Source organism: Oncorhynchus keta, chromosome 35 (assembly GCF_023373465.1).
Source record: "Oncorhynchus keta strain PuntledgeMale-10-30-2019 chromosome 35, Oket_V2, whole genome shotgun sequence".
In the NCBI taxonomy this organism is placed as follows: Eukaryota; Metazoa; Chordata; class Actinopteri; order Salmoniformes; family Salmonidae; genus Oncorhynchus; species Oncorhynchus keta.
This window is the reverse complement of record NC_068455.1, coordinates 10,387,551-10,402,409: the sequence shown is the minus strand read 5'-3', so window position 1 is coordinate 10,402,409 and position 14,859 is coordinate 10,387,551. Positions and strand designations below refer to the sequence as shown.

At 43.5% G+C, this 14,859-nt stretch overlaps 1 protein-coding gene across 3 annotated transcripts in view; it reads right to left on the bottom strand.

Moving 5' to 3' along the window:
• The window catches only part of LOC118368043 (neurexin-3a-like), a 727,496-nt gene that overhangs the window by 447,533 nt on the left and 265,104 nt on the right, over positions 1–14,859 (bottom strand). The window lies entirely within an intron of this gene.

Sequence of the window (14,859 nt, the reverse complement as noted above, 5' to 3'; positions counted from 1 at the left end):
CAAATCAAGGGGCTTTATTGGCATGGGAAACATGTTAACATTGCCAAAGCAAGTGGAGTAGATAATCTCTCTCTCTCACTTCCGCTCTCTCCATCTATCTCTCTCTCCCCCTCTATCTATGTATTGCTTCCTGGCATCCATCCAATAGACACAAACACTCCTTTCGTCCTCAGAGCTGTGAAGACTCCACCTGGGAATCACACACACCCTCCCTCAACGCAGGGGCAAAGCAACTCTACAATTACATCCCGATCAATATTTTATTATGAACCATCAGCTGCTCTACCCAAAGATACATTTATACCCATCATACCAAGTGCAATAGGATAGAGGAGAGATGAGTGGTGAGACACCTCAAGGTACAATGAAGACAGAATGAGCGAGAGAGAGGGAGAAGAGAAAGAAAAAGGGGGAGTAGAGAGAGAAAGAGGGGGAGAAGAGATGGGAAGGGGGGGTGGAAGATTGAGGTAAAGGTAGAGAGAGAGATGGAGAGAGAAGGAAAGTGGTAAGGTGTGAGTTTGTTGGGAGAGAGTGTGAAAAAGGGGAAAGTGATAGAGGAAGACAATAGAAGAGAGAGAGAGAGAGAGAGATATTAAAATAGAGAGAGCTATAAAGAGAGAGATATTAAAATAGAGAGAGCTATAAAGAGAGAGATATTAAAATAGAGAGAGATATAAAGAGAGAGATATTAAAATAGAGAGAGCTATAAAGAGAGAGATATTAAAATAGAGAGAGATATAAAGAGAGAGATATTAAAATAGAAAGTTATATAAAGAGAGAGATATTAAAATAGAGAGAGATATAAAGAGAGAGATATTAAAATAGAGAGAGATATAAAGAGAGCGAGAGATAGAGAACTAAATGGAGTTGAAACAGAGAGATGAAACACCTCCTGATATCATGTCTCTGGTTGAGTGTGACGAGAGATCAGAGAGGTTTAATATCCCAGTAAGAGACTGTCAGATTGATACTAACTGACAGAGCTACAGAGCCCTGAGGGACAGACAGACATGTCACTGTGAAGTGTTCATATGATAGACATAGTGGCAGGTTGTCTTCCCCAGGCAAAAAAAAACACCAGGTATTCTCTGGCATTATGTGGCTGAGCAATGAGGAGACAGACATTTTTGTTCACTGTGAATTTCCGTTTGCTGAATTTTTTTATTTTTTACATAAGGCCTGGAATAAAAGACAAAAGGCTATCAATAATTAAATGACATATTTCATTCCAGACATTTTTTATTTAACCTTTATTTAACCCTTATTTAACCTTTATTTAACCTTTATTTAACCTTTATTTAACTAGGCAAGTCAGTTTAAGAACAAATTCTTATTTTCAATGACAGCCTAGGAACAGTGGGTTAACTGCCTTGTTCAGGGGCAGAACGACAGATTTGATCTTGTCAGCTCGGGGATTCAATCTTGCAACCTCTCAGTTACAAGTCCAAAGCTCTAACCGCTAGGCTACCTAACCGCCCCACATAGTGTGAAGGGTATAGATTGAGTGTCGTCTCAGACTTGAATCTTCTCTGTGTGCCGGACCAGGTTTCATTTATCTGTATTGAGTTTGTTTATAGTTTTACTGCTTGAGGGTTTTTATTATTGCTTGGGTAACCTTATCTACTATCGTAAATGTATATTTTGTGGTGCGAACTGCACAGAACACCAGAAGATGTGCTACTGTGAATCATTTCATTGTTCTATTGTTTGTTTATGTGTCAGTCCAACTGGCTATTTGACCCGACCCATTCATTCATTCATTCACAAAAAAAGTCTGAGATTAGTTCCTTCACCTCAATCATTCACTTGTCACAACTGGGCCAGTATTTAGAAAAACTCTCAGGACAGATCCTCTAGGATCAGCTGTGCCTTTTAATTCATAATTATTAAGAGGAAGCACCTGATCCGAGATCAGCACTCCTGCTCTGAGATACTTTGTAAAAAGAGGCCTTGGTCTCAGTTTAACATTTGTTTGATATGAAGGACAGGATGCAGAGAGGACGTGATTGGAGAGTATGGATAATGGATAATGGCAATCTTTCTCTTTCGATTTCTACTCCATCTAATGTAGGCACGCATGACTGTAAGTCACGTTGGATAAAATCATCTGTGAATATACAGTATCAGTCAGAAGTGTTGACCCACCTGATTCCAGGCCTTTTCTATATTTTGACAAAGTTCTTTTTCCGGATTGACTGACCTTCATGTCTTAATAAATTAACGATGGACTGTCGTTTCTCTTTGCTTATTTGAGCTGTTCTTGCTACAATATGGACTTGGTATTTTACCAAATTAGCGCTATCTTATGTATACCACCCCTACCTTGTCACAACACAACTGATTGGCTCAAATGCATTAAAAAGGAAATAAATTCCAGAAAATTAACTTTTAACAATGCACACAGCGTAGCGGCAGCGTAGCCTAGTGGTTAGAGCGTTGGACTAGTAACCGGAAGGTTTCGAGTTCAAACCCCCGAGATGACAAGGTACAAATCTGTCATTCTGCCCCTGAACAGGCAGTTAACCCGCTGTTCCCAGGACGTCATTGAAAATAAGAATTTGTTCTTAACTGACTTGCCTGGTTAAATAAAGGTAAAAAAAATAAATAAAAAAAAACACCTGTTAATTGAAATGCATTCCAGGTGACTGCATCATGAAGCTGGTTGATAGAACACCAAGAGTGTGCAGAGCTGTCATCATGCCAAAGGCTGGCTACTTTGAAGAATCTCAAATATAAAATATATTTTAACACTTTTCAGCTTACTACATGATTCCATGTGTGTTATTTCACAGTTTTTATGTCTTCACTATTATTCCACAATGTAGAAAATAGTACAAATAAAGAAAAACCTTTAAATGAGTAGGTGCGTCCACACTTTGGACTGGTACCGTACAGTATATACATATAATTTGTTGTTATTCTGTTCTTTTCTGTTGTCTGCTATTGTTCATGTTATGTCTCTAACATTATAGACCAGTTATATTAACCAAGGACCCTCCCCAATGTTTATACATTATAAACACAGAGCTTATCCAATCCTGTGGCTCACTGAAAGTGTTAATTAAAGCCAGTAACGAGGTGACAAAGCCGCTCTGCCACCAGTGATTCGACCAATTGAATCAACAAAGAGATTGAACCCGTAAGAGTCTAAACCCTGTTTAAGCAGGGGCGGGGAGGTTCTCTTAAGCTACACGGAATTGTTTTAAGAAGGTCATACCAAGGATCATTTAGCTATTTAATTTAGAATTTTAAGATCCCTTGAAGTATAAACATGAAAATAAATAATTTGATGAACAATTTTATTCGGCATATCTTCTATTCGCCCATAAAAAGCATTTAATAACAGATTCACTACATGGAACCTATAGTCCCAAATAAATCATCTTAGGGAAGTTTGTTCTGAAGTGTCTGTCCTAAATCTTAGAGATGTAAAAAAGATGAGGAAATAATATGAATATATATATTTTTACATGTATTTAAAACTTATTATGTCTGCAGGGGCAGTATTGAGTAGCTTGGATGAAAGGTGCCCGGAGATGCCCAGAGTAAACGGCCTGCTCCTCAGTCCCAGTTGCTAACATATGCATATTATTAGTAGTATTGGATAGGAAACACTCCAACGTTTCTAAAACTGTTTGAATGATGTCTGTGAGTATAACATAACTCATATGGCAGGCAGAAACCTGAGAAGAAATCCAAACAGGAAGTGAGAAATCTGTTGATTTTCAACCCAGCTCCTATTGAATTCACAGTAGGATATGGATGCACTTCCTAGGGCCTCCACTAGATGTCAACCGTCTTTAGAAACTTGAATGAGAGTTCTACTGTATTGTGGGGCTGATTGGGAGCTGAATGAGCCAAGTGTCTGGCAGAAAGCCAAGGGCTGGTGGTCACGCGCAATTCACATGATATCGACCTGCGTTCCATGGCTTTCCTACAGACATAGGAATGCTCAGATTGGAACATTATTGAAGAATTATGATAACAACACACTAAATATTGATTCTATACTTAGTTTGACAACCTGTAATATAACTTTTTGAAGTTTTCGTCCGACGTTCGGATGGACCTGCACGAGCGTTTGGATCTGTGTACTAAACGTGCTAACAAAAGTAGCTACTTGGACATAAATAATGGACATTATTGAACAAAACAAGCATTTATTGTGGAACTAGGATTACTTGGAGTGCATTCTGATGAAGATCGTCAAAGCTAAGGGAATATTTATAATGTGATTTATGATTTATGTTGACTCCAACATGGCGGATAATTGTATTTATTTTCTGAGCACCATCTTAGAGTATTGCATGGTTTGCTTTTTCCGTAAAGTTTTCTTGAAATCTGACACAGCGGTTGCATTAAGGAGAGGTATATCTATAATTCCATGTGTTTAACTTGTATTTTCATCTACATTTATGATGAGTATTTCTGTTGAATTGATGTGGCTATGCAAAATAACTGGATGTTTTTGGAACTAGTGAACATAATGCGCCAATGTAAAGTCCGATTTTTGATATAAATATGAACTTTATCAAACAAAACATACATGTGTTATGTAACATGAAGTCCTATGAGTGTCATCTGATGAAGATCATTAAAGGTTAGTGATTCATTTTATCTCTGTTTGTGCTTTTTGTGACTCCTCTCTTTGCCTGGAAAAATTGTGTTTTTCTGTGAGTTGGTGGTCACCTAACATAATCGTTTGTGATGCTTTTGCTGTAAAGCCAATTTCAAATAGGACACTGTGGTGGGATTAACTATTTGGAGCCCTGCACTTTCACTGGCTGTTGTCATATCGATCCCGTTTGCTGGATCTCAGCCCAAAGAGGTTTTAAACAGCATGGGAAATCCCATAAAATGATGTCATGGCATTAGAGGCTTCTGATAGGCTAATTGACATAATTTGAGTCAATTGGAGGTGTACCTGTGGATGCAGCCCTAAGAAGTTTTAACCCCTTAATTGTGTCACTAAACAGTCTCCGTATATAGTGCAATTGGAAAGTATCCAGACCACTTCACTTTTTTTCACACATTTTGCAACATTACAGCCTTATTCTAAAATAGATTCAATTGTTTGTTTTTTTGTCATCAATCTGCACACAATAACCCATAATGACTAAGCATTTGTTAATTTATTAAAAATAAAACTGGAAATATCACATTTATGTAAGTATTCAGACCCTTTACTTTGTTGCAGCACCTTTGGTAGCGATTACATCCATCTTCTTGGGTTTGATGCTACCAGCTTGTATTTGGGGATTTTCTCCCATTCTTTTCTGCAGATCCTCTCAAGCTCTGTCAGGTTGGATGGGGAGTGTTGCTGCACAGCTATATTCAGGTCTCTCCAGAAGTGCTCAATCGGGTTTAAGTCCGGGCTCTGAAGGGGCCACTCAATGACATTCAGATACTTGTGCTAGGGTAGTTGCCCTGTTGGAAGGTGAACCTTCACCCCCGTGTGATGTCCTGAGCACTCTGGAGCAGGTTTTCATCAATGATTTCTCTGTACTTTGCTCCATTCATATTTGCTTCTATTCTGACTAGTCTCGCAGTCCCTGCTGCTGAAAAACACCCCCACCACCATGCTTCACCGTAGGGATGGTTCCAGGTTTCCTCCAGACGGGACATTTGGTATTCAGGCCAAACAGTTCAATCTTAGTTTCATCAGGTCTGAGTAATTTAGGTGCCTGTTGGCAAACTCCAAGTGGGCCGGCATGCACCTTTTACTGAGTAATGGCTTCTGTCTGGCCACTATACCATAAAGGCCTGATTGGTGGAGTGCTGCAGCGATGGTTGTCCTTCTGGAAGGTTCTCCCATCTCCACAGAGGATCTCTGGAGCTCTGTCAGAGTGACCACCATGTTCTTGGATGCACCTGACCTCAATTTCAAGTCTCACAGGGGCTGAATACTTATCTAAATGAGGTATTTGTGTTTTTATTCTTAATACATGAGCAAACATTTCGAAAAACCTGATTTTTGCTTTGTCATTATTGGGTTTTGTGATGTCATTATGGGGTATTGTGATGTCATTATGGGGTATTGTGATGTCATTATGAGATACAGCGTATTTTTTTTAACCATTTTAGAGTTAAGGTTGTAACGTAACAAAATGTGGAAAACATCAAGGGGTCTGAATACTTTCGGAAGGCACTGTACTTCCTTTCATGTTTTCAACTAGTACCAGGGGACCCTCAGACGAGTCCTGTGAGGCATGCGGATGTCCTATAGAAAAACAACTAGTACCAGGGGACCTTCAGACGAGTCCTGTGAGGCATGCGGATGTCCTATAGAAAAACAACTAGTACCAGGGGACCCTCAGACGAGTCCTGCGAGGCATGCGGATGTCCTATAGAAAAACAACTAGTACCAGGGGACCTTCAGACTGGTCCTGTGAGGCATGCGGATGTCCTATAGAAAGACAACTAGTACCAGGGGACCTTCAGACTGGTCCTGTGAGGCATGCGGATGTCCTATAGAAAGACAACTAGTACCAGGGGACCTTCAGACTGGTCCTGTGAGGCATGCGGATGTCCTATAGAAAGACAACTAGTACCAGGGGACCTTCAGACTGGTCCTGTGAGGCATGCGGATGTCCTATAGAAAAACAACTAGTACCAGGGGACCTTCAGACGGGTCCTGTGAGGCATGCGGATGTCCTATAGAAAAACAACTAGTACCAGGGGACCTTCAGACTGGTCCTGTGAGGCATGCGGATGTCCTATAGAAAAACAACTAGTACCAGGGGACCTTCAGACGAGTCCTGTGAGGCATGCGGATGTCCTATAGAAAAACAACTAGTACCAGGGGACCTTCAGACTGGTCCTGTGAGGCATGCGGATGTCCTATAGAAAAACAACTAGTTCCAGGGGACCTTCAGACGAGTCCTGTGAGGCATGCAGATGTCCTATAGAAAAACAACTAGTACCAGGGGACCCTCAGACGAGTCCTGTGAGGCATGCGGATGTCCTATAGAAAAACAACTAGTACCAGGGGACCTTCAGACGGGTCCTGTGAGGCATGCGGATGTCCTATAGAAAAACAACTAGTACCAGGGGACCTTCAGACGGGTCCTGTGAGGCATGCGGATGTCCTATAGAAAAACAACTAGTACCAGGGGACCTTCAGACTGGTCCTGTGAGGCATGCGGATGTCCTATAGAAAAACAACTAGTACCAGGGGACCTTCAGACGGGTCCTGTGAGGCATGCGGATGTCCTATAGAAAAACCACTAGTACCAGGGGACCTTCAGACGAGTCCTGTGAGGCATGCGGATGTCCTATAGAAAGACAACTAGTACCAGGGGACCTTCAGACTGGTCCTGTGAGGCATGCGGATGTCCTATAGAAAAACAACTAGTACCAGGGGACCTTCAGACTGGTCCTGTGAGGCATGCGGATGTCCTATAGAAAAACAACTAGTACCAGGGGACCTTCAGACGAGTCCTGTGAGGCATGCGGATGTCCTATAGAAAAACAACTAGTACCAGGGGACCTTCAGACGAGTCCTGTGAGGCATGCAGATGTCCTATAGAAAAACAAGTAGTACCAGGGGACCTTCAGACGAGTCCTGTGAGGCATGCGGATGTCCTATAGAAAAACAACTAGTACCAGGGGACCTTCAGACGAGTCCTGTGAGGCATGCGGATGTCCTATAGAAAAACAACTAGTACCAGGGGACCTTCAGACTGGTCCTGTGAGGCATGCGGATGTCCTATAGAAAAACAACTAGTACCAGGGGACCTTCAGACGAGTCCTGTGAGGCATGCGGATGTCCTATAGAAAAACAACTAGTACCAGGGGACCTTCAGACGAGTCCTGTGAGGCATGCGGATGTCCTATAGAAAAACAACTAGTACCAGGGGACCTTCAGACTGGTCCTGTGAGGCATGCGGATGTCCTATAGAAAAACAACTAGTACCAGGGGACCTTCAGACGAGTCCTGTGAGGCATGCGGATGTCCTATAGAAAAACAACTAGTACCAGGGGACCTTCAGACGAGTCCTGTGAGGCATGCGGATGTCCTATAGAAAAACAACTAGTACCAGGGGACCTTCAGACGAGTCCTGTGAGGCATGCGGATGTCCTATAGAAAAACAACTAGTACCAGGGGACCTTCAGACGAGTCCTGTGAGGCATGCGGATGTCCTATAGAAAAACAACTAGTACCAGGGGACCTTCAGACGGGTCCTGTGAGGCATGCGGATGTCCTATAGAAAAACAACTAGTACCAGGGGACCTTCAGACGAGTCCTGTGAGGCATGCGGATGTCCTATAGAAAAACAACTAGTACCAGGGGACCTTCAGACGAGTCCTGTGAGGCATGCGGATGTCCTATAGAAAAACAACTAGTACCAGGGGACCTTCAGACGGGTCCTGTGAGGCATGCGGATGTCCTATAGAAAAACAACTAGTACCAGGGGACCTTCAGACTGGTCCTGTGAGGCATGCGGATGTCCTATAGAAAAACAACTAGTACCAGGGGACCTTCAGACTGGTCCTGTGAGGCATGCGGATGTCCTATAGAAAAACAACTAGTACCAGGGGACCTTCAGACTGGTCCTGTGAGGCATGCGGATGTCCTATAGAAAAACAACTAGTACCAGGGGACCTTCAGACGGGTCCTGTGAGGCATGCGGATGTCCTATAGAAAAACAACTAGTACCAGGGGACCTTCAGACTGGTCCTGTGAGGCATGTACCGGATGTCCTATAGAAAAACAACTAGTACCAGGGGACCTTCAGACGAGTCCTGTGAGGCATGCGGATGTCCTATAGAAAAACAACTAGTACCAGGGGACCTTCAGACGAGTCCTGTGAGGCATGCGGATGTCCTATAGAAAAACAACTAGTACCAGGGGACCTTCAGACTGGTCCTGTGAGGCATGCGGATGTCCTATAGAAAAACAACTAGTACCAGGGGACCTTCAGACGAGTCCTGTGAGGCATGCGGATGTCCTATAGAAAAACAACTAGTACCAGGGGACCTTCAGACGAGTCCTGTGAGGCATGCGGATGTCCTATAGAAAAACAACTAGTACCAGGGGACCTTCAGACTGGTCCTGTGAGGCATGCGGATGTCCTATAGAAAAACAACTAGTACCAGGGGACCTTCAGACTGGTCCTGTGAGGCATGCGGATGTCCTATAGAAAAACAACTAGTACCAGGGGACCTTCAGACTGGTCCTGTGAGGCATGCGGATGTCCTATAGAAAAACAACTAGTACCAGGGGACCTTCAGACGAGTCCTGTGAGGCATGCGGATGTCCTATAGAAAAACAACTAGTACCAGGGGACCTTCAGACTGGTCCTGTGAGGCATGCGGATGTCCTATAGAAAAACAACTAGTACCAGGGGACCTTCAGACAGTCCTGTGAGGCATGCGGATGTCCTATAGAAAAACAACTAGTACCAGGGGACCTTCAGAAGAGTCCTGTGAGGCATGCGGATGTCCTATAGAAAAACAACTAGTACCAGGGGACCTTCAGACTGGTCCTGTGAGGCATCGGATGTCCTATAGAAAAACAACTAGTACCAGGGGACCTTCAGACTGGTCCTGTGAGGCATGGGGATGTCCTATAGAAAAAAATGTACCAGGGACTTCACAGTCCTGAGGGGGACCTATAGACAACTAGTACCAGGGGACCTTCAGACGGTCCAGAGGCATGCAGATGTCCTATAGAAAAACAACTAGTACCAGGGGACCTTCAGACTGGTCCTGTGAGGCATGGATGTCCTATAGAAAAACAACTAGTACCAGGGGACCTTCAGACTGGTCCTGTGAGGCATGCGGATGTCCTATAGAAAAACAACTATACCAGGGGACCTTCAGACTGTCCTGTGAGGCATGCGGATGTCCTATAGTCTTTTTGTAGTCCTGTGAGGGATGTAGAAAAACAACTAGTACCAGGGGACAGACGAGTCCTGTGAGGCATGCAGATGTCCTATAGAAAAACAACTAGTACCAGGGGACCTTCAGACTGGTCCTGTGAGGCATGCGGATGTCCTATAGAAAAACAACTAGTACCTGGGGACCTTCAGACTGGTCCTGTGAGGCATGCGGATGTCCTGTAGAAAAACAACTAGTCAGACTGGTCCAGGGGACAACTGTCAGACCTTGACTGGTCCTGTGAGGCATGCGGATGTCCTATAGAAAAACAACTAGTACCAGGGGACCTTCAGACTGGTCCTGTGAGGCATGCGGATGTCCTATAGAAAAACAACTAGTACCAGGGGACCTTCAGACTGGGTCCTGTGAGGCATGCGTCTATTCAGATGTCCTATAGAAAAACAACTAGTACCAGGGGACCTTCAGAAGTCCTGTGAGGCATGCGGATGTCCTATAGAAAAACAACTAGTACCAGGGGACCTTCAGACTGGTCCTGTGAGGCATGCGGATGTCCTATAGAAAAACAACTAGTACCAGGGACCTTCAGACTGGTCCTGTGAGGCATGCGGATGTCCTATAGAAAAACATTTAGTACCAGGGGACCTTCAGACTGGTCCTGTGAGGCATGCGGATGTCCTATAGAAAAACAACTAGTACCAATGGACTCAGAAAAGTGTCCTGTGAGGCATGCGGATGTCCTATAGAAAAACAACTAGTACCAGGGGACCTTCAGACTGGTCCTGTGAGGCATGCGGATGTCCTATAGAAAAACAACTAGTACCAGGGGACCTTCAGACGAGTCCTGTGAGGCATGCGGATGTCCTATAGAAAAACAACTAGTACCAGGGGACCTTCAGACGAGTCCTGTGAGGCATGCAGATGTCCTATAGAAAAACAACTAGTACCAGGGGACCTTCAGACGGGTCCTGTGAGGCATGCGGATGTCCTATAGAAAAACAACTAGTACCAGGGGACCTTCAGACTGGTCCTGTGAGGCATGCGGATGTCCTATAGAAAAACAACTAGTACCAGGGGACCTTCAGACTGGTCCTGTGAGGCATGCGGATGTCCTATAGAAAAACAACTAGTACCAGGGGACCTTCAGACGGGTCCTGTGAGGCATGCGGATGTCCTATAGAAAAACAACTAGTACCAGGGGACCTTCAGACGGGTCCTGTGAGGCATGCGGATGTCCTATAGAAAAACAACTAGTACCAGGGGACCTTCAGACGAGTCCTGTGAGGCATGCGGATGTCCTATAGAAAAACAACTAGTACCAGGGGACCTTGTGAGTCCTGTGAGGCATGCGGATGTCCTATAGAAAAACAACTAGTACCAGGGGACCTTCAGACGAGTCCTGTGAGGCATGCGGATGTCCTATAGAAAAACAACTAGTACCAGGGGACCTTCAGACTGGTCCTGTGAGGCATGCGGATGTCCTATAGAAAAACAACTAGTACCAGGGGACCTTCAGACGAGTCCTGTGAGGCATGCGGATGTCCTATAGAAAAAAACTAGTACCAGGGGACCTTCAGACGAGTCCTGTGAGGCATGCGGATGTCCTATAGAAAAACAACTAGTACCAGGGGACCTTCAGACTGGTCCTGTGAGGCATGCGGATGTCTTTAGAAAAACAACTAGTACCAGGGGACCTTCAGACTGGTCCTTGAGGCATGCGTATGTCCTATAGAAAGACAACTAGTACCAGGGGACCTTCAGACTGGTCCTGTGAGGCATACGGATGTCTATAGAAAAACAACTAGTACCAGGGGACCTTCAGACTGGTCCTGTGAGGCATGCGGATGTCTATAAAAAACACAAGTAGTCCAGGGGGGTTCAGACGCTACACAAGGTCCTGTGAGGTAAGGGATGTCCTATAGAAAAACAACTAGTACCAGGGGACCTTCAGACTGGTCCTGTGAGGCATGCGGATGTCCTATAGAAAAACAACTAGTACCAGGGGACCTTCAGACGAGTCCTGTGAGGCATGCGGATGTCCTATAGAAAAACAACTAGTGATTATATTGAGCTGAGCTAAATGTCTGTGAGCATGTAAGTGTCTGTCTTTTTGTGTGTGTGTGTGCGTGTGTGTGTCTGTGCGTGTGCGTGTGTGTGTGTGAGTGTGTGTCTGTGTGAGTGTGTGTCTGTGTGTGTGTGTGAGCGTGTGTCTGTGTGTGTCTCTGTGTGTCTGTGGGGGTGTGTGTGTCTGTGTGTGTGAGCGTGTGTGTGTCTGTGTGTATGTATCTGTGAGCGTGCGTATCTGTGTGTGTCAGCCTCTCCGAGATATCTATTCAGGTTACCTGTTCTGTGTAAAGGAGAAATGCTGCCAATGTGCTCTCCAGTAATGAAAATAATTGCCATAGATTAATTAAGAACCAATCCATGTTCATTAAACTGTCAGTCTCCCCTGAGTCAACCAATAGACGCTATGACAACTAGACTCTACTGTTCCCAATGACTCCCCTGTCCTGTTGACCATGTGTGTCAATGTTAATTTAGTCATCAAAAGTAGCGACTAAAATATTTTGTCTAACATATTTTTGCAGTGGCAATTGACGAGACCATAAGCAAAAATGTTTTTTTTCATTTCAGTTTACTAAAAGGAGACGCGACTAAAGGATCTATATGACTAAAATCTGACTACTAAATGGACTGGAAAAGAGTTTTTGGAGAGAATGAGAGCTTTTTAATGATAAACACTGTTAATATTAGCAGCACAGATGCACGGCGCAGGTCTGTTCAGCTGTGGGAAGGACGAGTCAAACTCCTTCACACACATCCTACATTAGCTGGTGAGCTGCAGGGAGCAAGCAATGAGTGCAGGCAGACAGGGTCCACTCCGGGCTCCACCTCTGATTGTGCACATTGCGCAGGCGATTTTCTTGCTTCCCCGTGGCTAGCCACTCACCACCAGCCTTCTAGTTAGCTACCCGTTGCTTTACAATATTAAAGACAATAGCACCATTGAGTTTAACAGTAAAACAACAGTCTAGCTATGTTTTTCTCTCCCTTGACAATTGAAAAGTAGTCTCGCTCAACACTCCCACTTTCCCCACTGCATTTCATAGTCAGGTTATTACCATATTACCATTCATGGAGATTACCATACAAAAGACTCATAATAACCGGCGCCACATTTATTTATTTCTACTGAGCATTTGGCGGGACACATTTTACATTTATAAAGAATATCAAAAACTACTTGCGGACAGGACCGTTAACCCACCGTATCGCCGGAGAGTTTGGAGTCCTAACCCCTTTTAAACATTGTGTGTTTGCGCTACATACTTTTAGGTTGTACCATCTGATTATTTGTGTACCTTCTACATCCGTAGATACCTGTTTGATTAACAAGGGCTGAGCTACACCAGCGTTAGTGAGACAAGGGCGGATCCCGAAGGGGTCGGGTCTTCCATACACAAACGTCTGTAGAGTTGGAATGTTTTGAGCTACTAATTATTAAAAGCGATCTATGAAAACCTGAAAATCTATGATGCTCACAAGCTACACAAGGGTTATTAGAAGGTAAGGGTTCTATAACGCTACACAAGAGTCATTAGAAGGTAAGGGTTCTATGATGCTACACAAGAGTCATTAGAAGGTAAGGGTTCTATAACGCTACACAAGAGTCTTTAGAAGGTAAAGGTTATATGACGCTACACAAGAGTTATTAGAAGGTAAGGGTTCTATGACGCTACACAAGAGTCTTTAGAAGGTAAAGGTTATATGACGCTACACAAGAGTCATTAGAAGGTAAGGGTTCTATGACGCTACACAAGAGTCATTAGAAGGTAAGGGTTCTATGACGCTACACAAGAGTTATTGGAAGGTAAGGGTTCTATAACGCTACACAAGAGTCATTAGAAGGTAAGGGTTCTATAACGCTACACAAGAGTCTTTAGAAGGTAAAGGTTATATGACGCTACACAAGAGTCATTAGAAGGTAAGGGTTCTATAACGCTACACAAGAGTCTTTAGAAGGTAAAGGTTATATGACGCTACACAAGAGTCATTAGAAGGTAAGGGTTCTATAACGCTACACAAGAGTCTTTAGAAGGTAAAGGTTATATGACGCTACACAAGAGTTATTAGAAGGTAAAGGTTCTATAACGCTACACAAGAGTCTTTAGAAGGTAACGGTTCTATGACGCTACACAAGAGTCATTAGAAGGTAAGGGTTCTATAACGCTACACAAGAGTTATTAGAAGGTAAAGGTTCTATAACGCTACACAAGAGTTATTAGAAGGTAAGGGTTCTATAACGCTACACAAGAGTCTTTAGAAGGTAACGGTTCTATGACGCTACACAAGAGTCATTAGAAGGTAAGGGTTCTATAACACTACACAAGAGTCTTTAGAAGGTAAAGGTTATATGACGCTACACAAGAGTCATTAGAAGGTAAGGGTTCTATGACGCTACACAAGAGTCTTTAGAAGGTAAAGGTTATATGACGCTACACAAGAGTTATTAGAAGGTAAGGGTTCTATAACGCTACACAAGAGTCATTAGAAGGTAAGGGTTCTATAACGCTACACAAGAGTCTTTAGAAGGTAAAGGTTATATGACGCTACACAAGAGTTATTAGAAGGTAAGGGTTCTATAACGCTACACAAGAGTCATTAGAAGGTAAGGGTTCTATGACACTACACAAGAGTTATTAGAAGGTAAGGGTTCTATGACACTACACAAGAGTTATTAGAAGGTAAGGGTTCTATGACGCTACACAAGAGTTATTAGAAGGTAAGGGTTCTATGACACTACACAAGAGTTATTAGAAGGTAAGGGTTCTATGACGCTACACAAGAGTCATTAGAAGGTAAGGGTTCTATGACGCTACACAAGAGTTATTAGAAGGTAAGGGTTCTATGACGCTACACAAGAGTTATTAGAAGGTAAGGGTTCTATGACGCTACACAAGAGTCATTAGGAGGTAAGGGTTCTATGACGCTACACAAGAGTCTTTAGAAGGTAAAGGT